The 14,432-nt window shown below is 47.6% G+C and overlaps 1 protein-coding gene across 2 annotated transcripts in view; it reads left to right on the plus strand.

Annotated features, from left to right (window-relative positions):
• Nucleotides 1-12,511: 12,511 nt before the first annotated feature.
• Nucleotides 12,512-14,432, plus strand: part of LOC144799496 (fatty acyl-CoA hydrolase precursor, medium chain-like) — a 282,807-nt gene continuing 280,886 nt past the window's right edge. For both annotated transcript variants that reach the window (XM_078670844.1, XM_078670847.1), the window contains exon 1: nucleotides 12,512-12,765. The gene's annotated coding sequence lies outside the window, so the exon portion shown is untranslated. The remainder of the gene's footprint in view (nucleotides 12,766-14,432) is intronic.

Here is a 14,432-nt window from a genome sequence, read left to right on the forward strand (position 1 = left end):
GGAATTGTGTTTGCAGAGTGGTGGGCAAAGGGGGTGGGGGCTGCTATCAGAACTTGGCAATCCTGCTGTGTGAGACTTACTGGAGGTAATAGGAGGGGTAGTGGCCCCAAGGATTTCCTTGGGGGCAAACTACCCCATCTGTTACTTCCAGTAAGTCCCACACAGTGGGATTGCTAAGAGGTTTTCGGAGGCCATGCCCCCCTTTGTCCACCACCCAGCAAACGTGCCTCCTGGCAAACTACTGGTTGGGGGGTGAAGTCCACTTTACTCTTGAGGGACTTTGGGGGCCAACATGCCCTCCTGGTGCCTCCTGTAAGTCAGACGCAGCAGAATTCCTGAGCGCTGGTCGGAGGCCCAGCCCCCTTTCTCCACCACTCTGCAAACACGAGTACTAGTTAAAGAAGCATTTGCAGAGCAATAGGTCTCGTACTTGCAAGAGTTAGAGCTATTGGGGTTGTAAATGTAAATGTTTTTTACTCATGTTATTTGGAGTGGCTGTAGGTTATGTGTAGTGGAATTATGTGGTATGTTGTGCAGTGAAATTATGTGGGTAGAAAGTATGTAGTTTTTAGTGTATAGGAATTATGTAGAGTCGGATTATGTGTTACAGAGAGTAATTATGTGGTATGGTAGTCTGTGTTTTAGAGTGGTAACCTCAGGTTTAGTCTTCCTCGTTTCAATGGAAGCTAAACTATAACCTCAATGAGACACAAAAAAAGAAGGAACCACTCTGGAGCACTTCTGAACCTAGTCAGATATATGAGTAGGGCCACTAGAATTATGCAACTGTTCGGCTGCATCGATTTTCTAATAATTATACATTTTCTGCATTTACCATGTAATCCATCATCTGCCGCATAATCTGCAGATTTGAACAAAAAAACCTGTTTCTAGCTCAAGCGGCTCAAACGTTACAAAAATTGGTTTAACAAGTGTTACAGCGTGGTGGGAGGCCCTTTGCAGAGTTGAAATGGTCACCTGTTACTTATTGCTAAATGTGCGTGTTAATTTGGTACTAATAGTGCGCAAAGCAGGCTTAATTCTTTCTGCACCACTCTTGCCTCCTTCTGTATTTCTCTTTTATCTTCCTGCACCTTTCTTCTTCTTTCTGCACATCTCTTCCACTTTCTGCCCCTCCCTTCTTTCTGCACCTCCCTTGCTTCTTTCTTCTGCACCTCTCTGCCTCTCTGCACCGCGTTTGCTTTTTTCTGTACTTTGCTTACCTCTCTGCACCCTCTTCCCTCTTTCTGCATCTCTCTAGCCTCTTTCTTCACCTCTCTTGCCTCTTTCTGCACTTTTCTTACTGCTTTCTGCACCTCGCTTGCGTCTTTCTGCACTTCCCTTGCTTCTTTGTGCACCTCTCTTGATTCTTTCTGCATCCCTCTTGCCTCTTTCAGCACCCCAGTTGCTTCCTTCTGCACTTCTCTTGCTTTTTCTATACCTCTCGTGCATCTTTCTGCACCCCTCTTCCCTCTTTCTGCACCTCTGTTGCCTGTTTCTGTACATCTCTTGCCTCTTTCTGGACTTCTCTTGCCTCTTTTTGCACTCCTCTTGCCTCTTTCGCATTTCTATTGCTTCTTTCTGCACTTCTCTTGCCTCTTTCTGCACCTCTGCTGCTTCTTTCTGTATTTCTCTTGCTTCTTTATGCCCCTCGCTTGCTTCTTTTAGCACCCCTCTTGCCTCTATCTGCAGCCCTCTTCCCTCCTTCTGTACCTCGCTTGCTTCTTTCTCTACCTCTCTTGCCTCTTTCAGCAGTTCACATGCCTCTTTCTGCACCCCTCTTGCCTCTTTCTGCACCTCTCTTACCTTTTACCTTTATCTGTATCCTGTTACCCTCCTTCTGCACCTCTCTTACCTCTTTCTGCACTTTTCTTGCCTCTTTCTGCACTTCGCTTGCCTCTTTCTACACCTCTGTTGCTTCCTTCTGTGCCTCTCTTGCTTTTTCTGCACCTCTGTTGCATTTTCTGCACCCCTCTTCCCTCTTTCTGCACCTCCATTGCCTGTTTCTGCATATCTCTTGCCTCTTTCTGGACTTCTCTTTTCTCTTTCTGCACTTCTCTTGCCCCTTTCTGCATTTCTGTTCCTTCTTTCTGTACTTCTTTTGCCTCTTTCTGCATTTCTGTTGCTTCTTTCTGCACTTCTCTTGCCTGTTTCTGAACTTCTCTTGACTCTTTCTGCCCCTCTGCTGCTTCTTTCTGCATTTCTCTTGCTTCTTTATGCCCCTCTCTTGCCTCTTTCTGCACCCTCTTCCCTTACTCTGCACCACTCTTGCTTCTTTCTCTACCTCTGCTGTTTCGTTCTGCATCTCTCTTGCATTTTTCGTGCTTCTTTATGACCCTCTCTTGCTTCTTGTAGCACCCCTCTTGCCTCTTTCTGCAGTCCTCTTTCCTCATTCTGCACCTCTCTTGCTTCTTTCTCTACCGCTCTTGCCTCTTTCAGCAGTTAGCTTGCCTCTTTCAGCAGTTAGCTTGCCTCTTTCTGCAGTTCTCTTGCTTCTTTCTGCACCCCTCTTGCTTGTTTTTGAACCCCTCTTTCTGTACCCCTCTTCCCTCTTTCTGCACCTGTCTTCCCTTTTTCTGCGCCCATTTTCCTTCTTTCTGTACCTCTGTTGTTTCTTTCTTCACTTCTCTTGCTTATTTTTGCACCTCTCTTGCTTCCTTCAGAATCCCTCTTGCCTCTTTCTGTACCTCTCTTCCCTCTTTCTGTACCTCTTTTCCCTTTTTCTGCATCCCCTTTCCCTCTTTCTGCACCTATCTTGCCTGTTTCTGTACCTCTCTTGCCTCTTTCTGAGATTCTCTTGCCTCTTTCGCCACCTCTTTTGTTTTTTTGCACTTCTCCTGCCTATTTCTGTACCCCTTGTGCCTCTTTCTGCACCATTGTTGCTTCTTTCTGCACTTCTCTTGCTTCTTTCTGTATCTCTCTTGCTTCTTTCTGTACCCCTCTTGCCTCTTTCTGCATCCCTCTACCCTCTTTCTGCACCTTTCTTGCCTGTTTTCACACCTCTCTTACCTCCTTCTGCACTTCTCTTCTGATGCTTCTTTCTATACTTCTCTTGCCTCTTTCTGCACCTTTCTTCCTCTTTCTGCATCTCTCTTTCTTATTTCTTTAGTTATTTTGCTTCTTTCTGCATCTCTTCTGCCTCTTCCAGCACCTACCATGCCTCTTTCTGCACCTCACTTGCATCTTTCTGAAATTCTCTTGCTTCTTTCTGTGCGTCTCCTGCTTCTTTCAGCTCCTTTCAGCTCCTTTCTTCCTCTTTCTGCACTCTTCTTCTTTTTCTGCAGTTCTCTTGCTTCTTTCTGTACCTCTCTTGCCTCTTTCTGCACCCCTCTTGCCTCTTTCTGCACATCACTTGCCTCTTCTGTACTTCTCTTGCCTCTTTCTGTGCTTCTACTGCTTTTTTCTGAACCTTTCTTCCTATTTCTGCACCTCTCTTGCCTTTTCTACACCTTTCTTCTTCTTTCTGCCCCTCTCTTAATTCTTTCTGTACTTCTCTTGCCTCTTTGTGATCTTCTCTTGCATCTTTCTGCACTGCTCTTGCCTCTTTCTGAATTTGTCTTGCTTCTTTCTATGTTAAAATGGGAAGTGCAAGCTGTCAAGTTTAAAGGCCCTCATGCTCTCGTGGCTGAGGTATATGTCTACCTGCACATGTAATCTCACATGTGTTAAGATTCTGAAGATGGTAGCTTAAAAAAGCGGGTAGCTTCTCCTACAGGTGGTCAAATCTTCTCAGTTCTGCTCTGTCATTCGGTTGCACAGGCAGACTTGCCTTACGTATGTAGGTATCATAGAGCTCCTCAAATATACTATTGAATACCCACGTGTCCTGTATTATGAGCAGAAAGAAATTCACACACCTTCTTGTACACAGATCTAGAGAGTATGCTGTTTGAAATACAGGTATTCAAGTATTTGTATGTTATTTTTATGTAACATGTCACTTGGTAAAAGCACACACAAACGCATGCATACCTTTACAAACTTGGTGGGACTTACAACAGTGATGTGGTTAGGACTGCTGTTTTACATTTGGTAGGCCTAACATTCTGAGCAGTTGATGAATTGTGAACCTTCAGGAGAAAAGTGAGGTTTAAGACATCTTGGGAGAAGGATTAGTGATTAGGCTACTTTGTATGAGTCTGTGGAAAGGTACGGTCAAAGTAGGCTTCTTTCTGCACCCCTGTTGCTTCTTTCTGCATTTCTCTTGCTTCTTTCTGCACCTTTCATCCTCTTCGTGCACATGTCTTACCTATGTAGGCATAGTTAGAAATTATCATTTCAAAAACCTTAGAAATTCACTCAAAAACACAGGTTTAAGGGACATTAAAGTTAGAAATTAGTACTTAAATAGAAATTCACTGAAAAAAACAGAGGTTTCAGGGACATTATAGTTAGTGGTTAACATTTTAAAAACCTTAGAAATTCACTGAAAAATCAGAGGTTTAAGGGACGTTATAGTTAAGGGATTTGCATTTTAAAAAACCTTAGAAATTCATAGAAAATAACAAAGGTTACAGGGACGTTATATTTAGGGTGATATTTCATTTACAAACAAACAGAGAAATTCAGCTGTTATAGTTAGCTATATTTTATCAACAGGCTGCAAAGCAGGTCTTACTTTAAAATGACAGCAGACACCACAGAAGTGCACACTTAAGTGCATTAAATCCACTGGTGTCTTTAAAGCTACACGCACTAGGGAATTACAGGTACGACGCCAGAACCAAATATAATTACACCTAATTACTATATATCTTTTAAGCAGAGTGCTTATCCCGGGCCTGGTTTGCAGAGCCCAAGGCAAATCAGAGTCAGTAACCACTAGTATCATTCAAAACACTTGGGGTGATCAGAGCAAAAGGCATGACTTTCTCACAAAGCCCCCTTTCCCAGATTAAAGGTGATTGGTAACTAACCTACACTCTGGTAGTCCTCATCAGCTACCTGTGAAGTCCATCTGCATTGGCATGGACAGTTGCAGGTCTGTATTCCACTTTGAAGTCCATCGCCTGTAGGGCAATAGACCATTTCAACAGTTTTGGAATCTCCCATTTCATCTGCATGAGCCATCTGAGAGGTCTCTGGTCAGTTGAACGCGGAGGTGAGTATCAAACAGGTATGATCTCAGCTTCTTTAGGGACCAGACCACAGCAAAGATTTCCCTCTCAATGGCACTTCATCTTTGTTCTCTGGGGAGTAACTGGTTGATCCTGGCACTTTTCATTTACTTGTGTCAATACTACCCCAATCCCTTGTTCTGAAGGATCTGTCTGAGACACAAATTCCTTTGTGTAGTCAGAGGCCAGTGACACAGGTGCTGAACGCATAGCCTCCCACAAAGTGTTAAAGGCCTTTTGACCTTCTGGAATCCGAATGACCTTTTTGGGCTGTTTCTTTGAGGTGTGTTTTGTCAGGGGAGCCACAATTGTCCCATAAATCTAAACAGATCTTCTGTAACACCCTGTCAGGCCAACCTTTGTCTGGGTTTTAGGAGTCTCTCAGTACAGGATGGTCTCAATTTTGGGCTGGACAGGTTGTACATGGCCTCCACCTACAAGGTGGCCTACTTACACCACTGAGATCTGCCCTATCTGGCACTTGCTTGCCTTTATAGTCAGGCCCACCTGCTGCAATGAGCTCATCAGTTCGAGGTATGGGTTGAGCGCCAGTCTTTGTGACTGCATTCAAACCTCTGTAGTCCACACGAAACCTTAACTCCTTCTAACCCTTTGGGTATTAGGTGTAGGTATGGACTGTCAGAGGGCTCAGTTACCCCTAACTCCAGCATCTTAGCTACTTCAGCCTTGATGCTGGCTCTGTCCTACTCAGACACCCTGTGCAACTTGTTTTTGCTGGGTAGGTTGTCTCCAGTACCCACCTTATGTACACACCAAGTGGTGATACCTTGGGTTGAGGAGAAGAGTCCAGAAAACTGCTTCAACACTTGTCTGCGGTCTTTTTGTTGCTGGTCTTCCAACTTGGGAGAAAGTACAACTCCCTCCATTGACCCATATTGCACGTTGGTAGAGAGATGGTCTGGCAGTGACTCACTCTCCTCCTTCATCAGAGACCATCCGCATGGTCATGTCTGCCCTGTCTTGCTGGGGTTTCAACCTGTTAACATGGAGTACCTTGTGGGGACTCATGGGGGAGCCAAGGTCCACCAAGTAGGTGATGTCACCCTTTTTCTCAGGAAAATTGGGTGGGGCCCAGTCCATTTCTCCTAGAGGGCCCTGGTGCCACAGGCTCTAACACCTGCACCATCTGCCAGGATGGTACTCAGGCATAGTAGCCTTCAGGGCATGCCAGAGATTCATGGCCACTTGGCTGGCCTCCAGATTGCTGTTTGCTCTGCTTATGGACTCTGCACTGTCCTGGCATCTGCAGGCTGCAGATCTCCTCCCACCAGATGTTTCTATTGTTTGAGCCCAGGCCTCTTTACTCCTAATCAGGAGCAGCTTGACTCAGCTTGTCAAAGGCTGGCCAATCAGAAGAGGCTGCTACAGGGCTGCTTTAAGTAACTTGATGAAAGCAAGTTCTAAAAGGACTTCCCTGCAATAGTTATAATAAGTCCGACCTTGACAAGTTGTTGGATTTATTGTAACTATTATTTTGATACTTAAAAATATGACTTTAGCTTCATCCGTCAAAAGTTAGATGTTATTAAAGTTTAATAAAGCAGTCCCATATTAGCCTATGGAGCTAGCAACCCTACAATGGGCAAAAAATTAAATTACAAGTTTTCCCTCTCCAGGGCATAAAAAATATTTTATATTGTTCCTGCTTTTAATTACCAGGCACCCTACCATTGGGGCACCAAAGGCAGAAGTTAGGGATGACTTATATTTAATAAAGAAGGTCATTTTAGAATTTAAGAATATTTTAATTCCATAGTCGAATTTGGACACGCTTTTATTTTAAAAGCAACCTGCAAAGTAGGGCTGGCTTTAAAATTACAGAAGACACCAGAGCAGTGCACAGTGAAGTGCATTAAATCCACTGGGGTCTCTAAACCTACATGCCTTAACATATACAAGGGACTTATAGGTAAGCTGTCAAAAACTATTGCAATTACTCCTAAGTTCCATATACTTTTACACAGAGCACTAGTCATGGGCCTGATTGGCAGAGCTACGGGGCAGAGAGTCAGTAACAACCAGTATCAGTCAAGAAATGTGGGTGATCAGGGTTAAAAGGATGGTTTTCTCGCAGTTCCCTTGTGACGTTGTCACGTAGGAATGCAACCCACCACAAATGAACAGTCATGCTGAAGTCTTGAGGCTAGATGAGTCTCAAGAAGCTAATTTACTGTGTTGCTCTAGCTCTGCCATAACAGAGAGGATTATATCATTCTCTAAGTTTCAACAGCCCTTAGAGGGAAAGGGGGATTGGAGAAGAGAAAAGACACACGTGAAGGCTATGGGTCTGTCCATGCTGAGTGTCCAGGAATTAATTCACAGCCTCCTAAACATCAGGAACTGGAAAAATATAAGTTAACACTATGATTCTTCCCAGTTATATTTGTAATTTGCTGTCAAATGATTCAAACGATTATGAGCTCCTACCTAAAATTCTCTCAATCCCTGCTAACACACAGAGCATCCAACAAGAACTATATCCAGGATATTCAGGGGTGAGGACCGTAACAAACAAAAGTTAAGTTTAGTCCTCATATATACTAACATACATACATAATGCACGTTCCTTCCCTGTAAACCCTCCCCATCCCAATCTCCAATACCTTGAAAAGTCTTCACTTACAAAGAATTACTTTGTTTCTAAAACAAAAAGTAAAACACTAAACAAAAATAAATTAAACAAATACTAGTTTATATAAGTATCCAAAATGCCAATACACAATATCTCTTAATAGTAATCCAGATTCAACAGTCTCATTACCTAAATAAAGTCTCTTTTCTTTGCATTTTTTTTTTGATTATCAATGTACAAATGATGCCACTCCAGGATGAATATGAATCCACCAAAGAACTTCCAAATCAAAGCTCCCAAGTGCACTTTTTATCCTGCACCTCAGGAGCCCGCAATACGCCCAACGCGGTTTTACAGGAAGGGGCCGACACGGACGGCTCAGAAGCGCTAGAGCACTTCCTCAGCCTTATTGCGCCACACGCTGGGGGCCATGTCGGCTGGCCATGCGTCAAATATCAGAGCATGTGGCAGCAGCCGCTTCATTCATCCATCCAAGCAACTATCTATTTATTTATTTTTGCATTTCTAGAGCGCTCTGTTACCCGGAGGTGTCCTGGCGCTAACCGATAAAAACTGGTGTGAGTGGAAGGTGGTTTAATGGGTAAAGAACAACATTCATGGGGACACAGACCCTTTTTATACATCTAATTCCTTTGGCTGTGTCTGCAGGATGGGGGGAAAACCAGTTGCAGCTGGTTTTGGAGCACTCTGATGTGCTCAACCCCTCTTCCCATTCACAGGACAGGCTAGGGCCATCAGTCGCACCACAGGGGGCGGAGCCAGCATTGTGTGGGGAAAGCCCAGCCCTATTCAGATCCCAGGTGCACTCCTCCCCGGCCATCGGCGTGACGGGGCCAGGCCCGCCACAAACAGGAAGCAAGGCGGGCCCCGGAGCAGAAACAGGAAGCGTTCTGGCTCCCCCCGAGGCTCTCCCGCGGAAGAGAGCCCGGCGAGCTGCCATTGTCACCACCGGACCGGGTGAAAAGGAGGGCGCCGCCCTCGCCGAGAAGCAGCGCCGAAGAGAGCCCGGTGAGTGAGGGCTCCTCCTCCTTTTTCCAGGTTTCACTGAGCAGACCCGCGGGTCGCTCCGACGTCAAGGGGGCATTTGTTGACTCCGACGTAATTGGGGCAGCACCTCTGTTTTCGAGCCTGAGAGGCTCCAACAACCCCGGGGGCAGTTTTGTATTCCGAGTCCCCAGGAGGGGGACTTCAACATCTGGGGGCATTCTTGTTTGGAGCCACGAGGCTCCTGGGGGCATTTATTGAGTTTGAGCCCCCCGAGAGGGACTCCAACGATAAAGGGGCATTTCTGGAGGTAGAGCGGCCCTGCTGGCAGCGGAACGCTCCCCCAGTGGTGGCACATTTGTTCAGAGCCACGAGGCTCCAAGAGGGGCATTGTTTTCCCGAGTCCCCAGTGCGGGACTCCCACGTGATTGGGGCCATTCAATTGCTGAGAGCCACGAGGCTCCCCACCTCCCATGTTGTTTTGGGCCCCCTTGCCTACGTGAAAAGCCCAGAGGATTTCTACAGCTGCCCAGCACTTAGTGGGCAGCTGCTTCGTTTAAGCTTGCCCCTTTGCGCAATCTTCGTTGGCTACCTGTGCAGCCTGCCCTGACATTTTGGACACAGGGCGTTTCAGCCCCTGAGAGGCCAGTTGGCCTGGGGACAGTTCATGTGTTGTGCCCTTGCGTGGGGTTCATGTTTTTGGCCCTATGTGATCTTTGTGCAATTTGTAATGACCTGCCTAGTGTGATTTCTGCATCATGTATAATGTCTTTGTGCCTATACCTCTGAATGTGTTTTTATGCTTAAGTGGTTGTTTTTCCTGGTATAGTTATACTAGTGAGTTCATGGTTTCCTGCGTGATATTTTCCTAAGGTGGTTAGGGTTACGTAGGTGGTACTTACCTTTGACCAGTGATTACTGGTTGTGTGCCACATTTGCTATTTGGGTTACAGTTATTATATGTTCTATGTTCTAAGTGTTATTCCTACAAGTATTCTATGTTCTACAAAGTGCTAATTCTACCAAGTGCTAATTCTAAAAGTGCTATTCCTGACAGTGGTCCATGTGGCTCTGTCCCATGTATATAATCCTGTAAATTCTGCCCGTGCCTCTGGCACATTGTAAAGTGTGTGTTTCTTATCTAATGTGTTTGGTATAATACAAAGGCTATTTTTATATATAACCTTGTGTGGAGTTTCCTTTGTGGTGGGCCGTGGGTGTTGTTGCTGGGTGCGCGCGCAAACACTTAACCTACATTGCCTCCGGGATAAGCCTTACTGCTCGCGTCAAGTTACCTAGAGGGTGTGCAGGGGTTATCTTTGGCGTGTAACTCCCTTGCCCTGACTGGAGTGGTGGTTTCTGCCTGACTTTGGCGCAAGCCTTAGCCAACCGGAAATCCCATTTCTAACAATATCCATTCAGTTATTCACCTTTACATCCAACCGCTGCTATCCGCCATTTCTCTTTACACTGTCATCCATTCGTTCTTTCATCCATCATTCAATCTTCCATCTGCCTTTCCATCAATCCATTCATTCACACATCTGTCATCAATGCATGAATCAATCCATACATCCACCCACCCATACATCCATCCTTTAGCTTACCCATCCATTTATAAAGGCATCCATCCATCCACGCTCTAAGAATTCCCTTTAATCTGCCATTCCTTTACCAGTCTCCATCAACTGATCCATTCACTCACCCTTTCACCAGCTCATTCATCCACCCACTCATCCATCCATCCCTTCTATCTCCCTTCCTACCTTTCACATTCCTTCCAATCTTTCTTCCATTCAATATTTCTTCTTCCCTTTTCTATGTACCTATCTTTCATTCTTCCTTGTTCCCACTGGTCTCGTTTTGACACAAGCATTCCTTTAAAGGGTTCAGTAAGAGCTTTTGTCTGCTGAGTTGCAGACTGAAGAGGCCCATAAAGAAGCTCACCCCTATTGTAGATGCTAAAGCGGGGGTTCACAACACCCCAGGGAGGGAACCTCTATTAGTTAATACACTTCAGAGGTCTTTGTGTGTAACCAGTGAGTCACAAAATTAAAGGCCAGAATTATCCTTATTTGACGCAGCACAATGCAGCAAGACAACTTGCTGCTCTTCGCTGTGTCAAATGGAGAGGACAGGAATGTGCCACATTTCCTGATATTTGGTGCATTGCTACTCTCTCCCTGCGCTAGCTCACTATGTGCTGCCTCGCACCAACGCTGGTACCCTTGCACCTGCCTAGCAAACAGGATTGTTTTTGTGCAAGAAAGGACACCTTCCTGCACAATAAGAATCCTTAGAGGGTTTTTCTCTTTCTAAGGGCCCGATTACGTGGATGGCCAGACTTGTGGGGTTGCGGTGGTGGAGGTCTCCCAACCGCCGCAGCCCTGGCGGGTTTGCTGTGCTCAGTAGGCCACAATATGCTTGGCTAGACTTCTGCGGTCCTGCCAAGCATATTACAAGTTTCCTCTCCGCTGGCAGTGTCATGGAGGTTCATACTCCATGAACACTGTGGTGGAGAGGAAACAAAGGCCTCTTCCGCATGTGGATGCACACATGGGGGCACAACATATGCCCCACTGTGTGCATGCGCACCAGCTCATGGAATTTTCAGTCTACGCCTTACAGAAACTATTTTGGACATTCCCATTGCGGTGCTCACTTTCAGGGCACCTCTGAGAAAAACGTCAAAAACAAAGCCCACCAGACAGGAGGAAACTCCTACTCTGGCGGATGGTCTGACCGCGGTTTTGGCAGTGCTGCGTGTGGCAGACCTGGCGCTGCATTGCCAAAGTCATAACCACACCCTAAGTTTTCTATAGAATGCAGCACACTTAGAAATCGGAAATAACAAGGAGCAATTAAGATTTTTCTCCTTGTTGTGCATCTATCAGGAAGGTGTACAATTTCGAGACATTCTAAGGGTTTGTACTCTTGATAAATCTGGCAATGTGAAAAAAGGACGGGTGGATGTGTGGGAACACCTACTCTCAGTCTCCACACAATTACTGCCTTCCCTGCACAGAGTAACAAAAGGCAGCACCTTGAGCTGCCTTGCGTTACTCCACATTTACCACCCCACGCAAGGTGGCTTTGCGTGGCTTGGTAAATCTGATTTAAGGATTGCGTTGAACTTGCATCACCTGGGGTGACGGAAGGGCAACAAAATCCTTTGATAAATCTGGGATTGAATCTGTGTGTGTGCAGTGGAGAATAGTGATTTGAGCATGTTTAGTGCTACGAGGTCCCAGTCTGTGACAGAAAGCACTGTGTAATGTAAGCCAATATTTTAAACTTGCAATATAAACTATATAAGATAGGTTGCTACGAAATGTGCCCCTTAAAAGCATGCAATTCATAACTCAGCCTGTAACTACTTGGCACAGGAGACTCCCTGCATTACACTTCAGATGAAGCAGTTAAACTATCGCAATCAACCGTCCTGGGATGCTGGTATTTTCACAAAAAGTAGTTTTTTTTTTCAGAAATTAAAATGTATAGGCACTTTGTGCTCCTCCGATCCCGCTCACTTCGACCTCTGAATTGGGCGCGCAAAATGTCTTGTGATTCGTGCACAATGTGTATCTATTGTACTTTTCGCTAGAAAATACAAGACCTGCCCAGAAGATGGCAGTGAGATACTTTAACCTCGTAATTCAGTAACCTCATCTCCGCCCATTTTTATTTGAGATTAATTCGGCAAAACAACAATCAAGGTACGTGCGTGTTCTACCATTATTACGTTTGAATATATACATGCATAACGTTTACATTTAAATTAGCTTCTTTATCAGGAATTACGCGAACTAATTTGACACATTTCTTATGTTATCTCTCACAGTTTAAGAAGGAGCGGAAATTAAAGGCATTGCTGGCTTCGCAGTCTATTGACATGTATCGCGATGGGTGCTAATCTCGACCTATGAGCTGGAACCTCCGAGAACTAGTGCCGTTCCTTAGATCAATAAGTCGTCAAAGTTCCCAAAGTGCACAGAGGAGTAGAGGAAATTCGGAGACATCTAATTGCAGCCGCACCCGAGTAATTCACAGGTCTGTAAAATTGCGGCCCCCGGGGGAAGCGAAGGTCGCAGACCAGTCTTCCCCCGGGGTTTTCACGCGATAAACGGAAGGACAAGGTGGAGGGCGGGACTACAGGGGTTAAAGGAAGGGGTGGGATGGGGGAGGGCATATAAGGTGTCAGGAGAGGAAGATCCGGCCTCTTCCTGACACCTGAGCACCACCGGGAGGGTGTTTTAATTTTGTGAGCGGTAGGGTAGTTTTTGAAGGGGGCGATTTGTCGATCGGCTGTCTGGAAAGCTTTAGCCTTTTGGCGTGCGGCTCCGTGGAGTTGCCCCTGGGGAGTCTTTCGGCGTGGCTGGGGGTCTTCGCCCCGAGGAAGTGCGGAGCTCGAACTGGCCGAGTGGAGAGGCCGCGGCAGGCGTGTCCATCGGCGTGGCCCCTGGTCCGGATGGGGGTTTCCCCGAGTAGTAAGTGGTACGCGTGGGGGTATCGGCCGGGCGCGGCGGCGGGGGTTTTGGTCTGCGACGTGGCTGCTAATGTGCCCGTCGGTGGTGGCTGTTGGCGAGGGGTCACCCTGTCGGGGAGCGGGCGGGGGCCCTGCGCCGCGCGCGTTTAGTTTCCCCTTTCCCTGAGACTTTCCCGGGGGCCATGGTGCGCTGCCTTTGTCCGCGAGGGGTGGGGGGGGCATCTGGCCGGTGCGAGGCTGATGGGGGCCGTGCAGCGGGGGTGGGAGGGGGGGGCGTCCTTGCTTCGCCCGCGGTCCCGGGGGGGGGGCTTGCTGCTGGGTGCCTGGTGGGGGGAGGGTCGGCGTGAACGGCCCCAGTTTTAGCACGGGGTGGGTTTTTTGGGAAGTTGCTGCTCCTTGCCTTCTGGGGGGCATTCCTTCATTCCTAAAGGCAGGCGGGCCTTAGCTTGTAGAGGGCATTTGCCAACAGGGGTGGGGCAGTGGGGCGGGGCGTCGCATGTTGCCGACATCGCCTGGAGCTGGCTGAGGTCTTGCAGGTCCCCAACCCCCCCCTTTTTGCTGCAGTGTGGTGGGGGCGTGGGCCCGTCCCTACAGGGAGCCCGCGCTGCCTGGGTTGGTCACGGGGCACTGGTGACGGCTGGGGGGAGGGGGGGATTCGGGCCCCTTGCGGAGTTGGTCGGCGGCACTGCGTAGGGTATCATGGACACGTGCAAGGGACGGCCTAGACGGCACGAGGCCCGGTGATGTTTGGGCCCACCTGGTTCTGGCGACCCGATGGGGAGGCGAACGGAGGATGGCGGTCCAGCTCGGCAGCAGGTGTGACACCAGCGGGGCGCACTACGGCCTCCTAACGCTGGTCCGAAGCAGTAGGGGGGTCCGCGGCGGCCTGCCCACCGTCGGGGGATTCGCGCAGCATCATACTCAACATTTTATCCAGACACTGTTCCATATGTACGGTGTGACCGGTTCAGTTTGTGCGGTGTGCGAGTCGGCATGGTTGTTGTAAGAGAAGTGCTGGGGGTCGGTGGGTGTGATGGTGAAGGGTGTTGTGGGCTGTGGGTGCTGTGTGGTGGAGATGTTGGGTTGACCGGAAGTTGGTGCGAGCAGGGCTGGTTATTTCGGTGGGGTATATGGTGGTTGGACGGTTTTTTATGGTGGCGGGGGTCGAGGGCGGCCGCGGTAGGATCTGCGGGCACGGCCGCGATGGGCATGGCGCCCAGGAACAAAGGGG

The sequence above is a fragment of the Lissotriton helveticus genome, chromosome 12 (genome assembly GCF_964261635.1).
Source record: "Lissotriton helveticus chromosome 12, aLisHel1.1, whole genome shotgun sequence".
Classification (NCBI taxonomy): domain Eukaryota; kingdom Metazoa; phylum Chordata; class Amphibia; order Caudata; family Salamandridae; genus Lissotriton; species Lissotriton helveticus.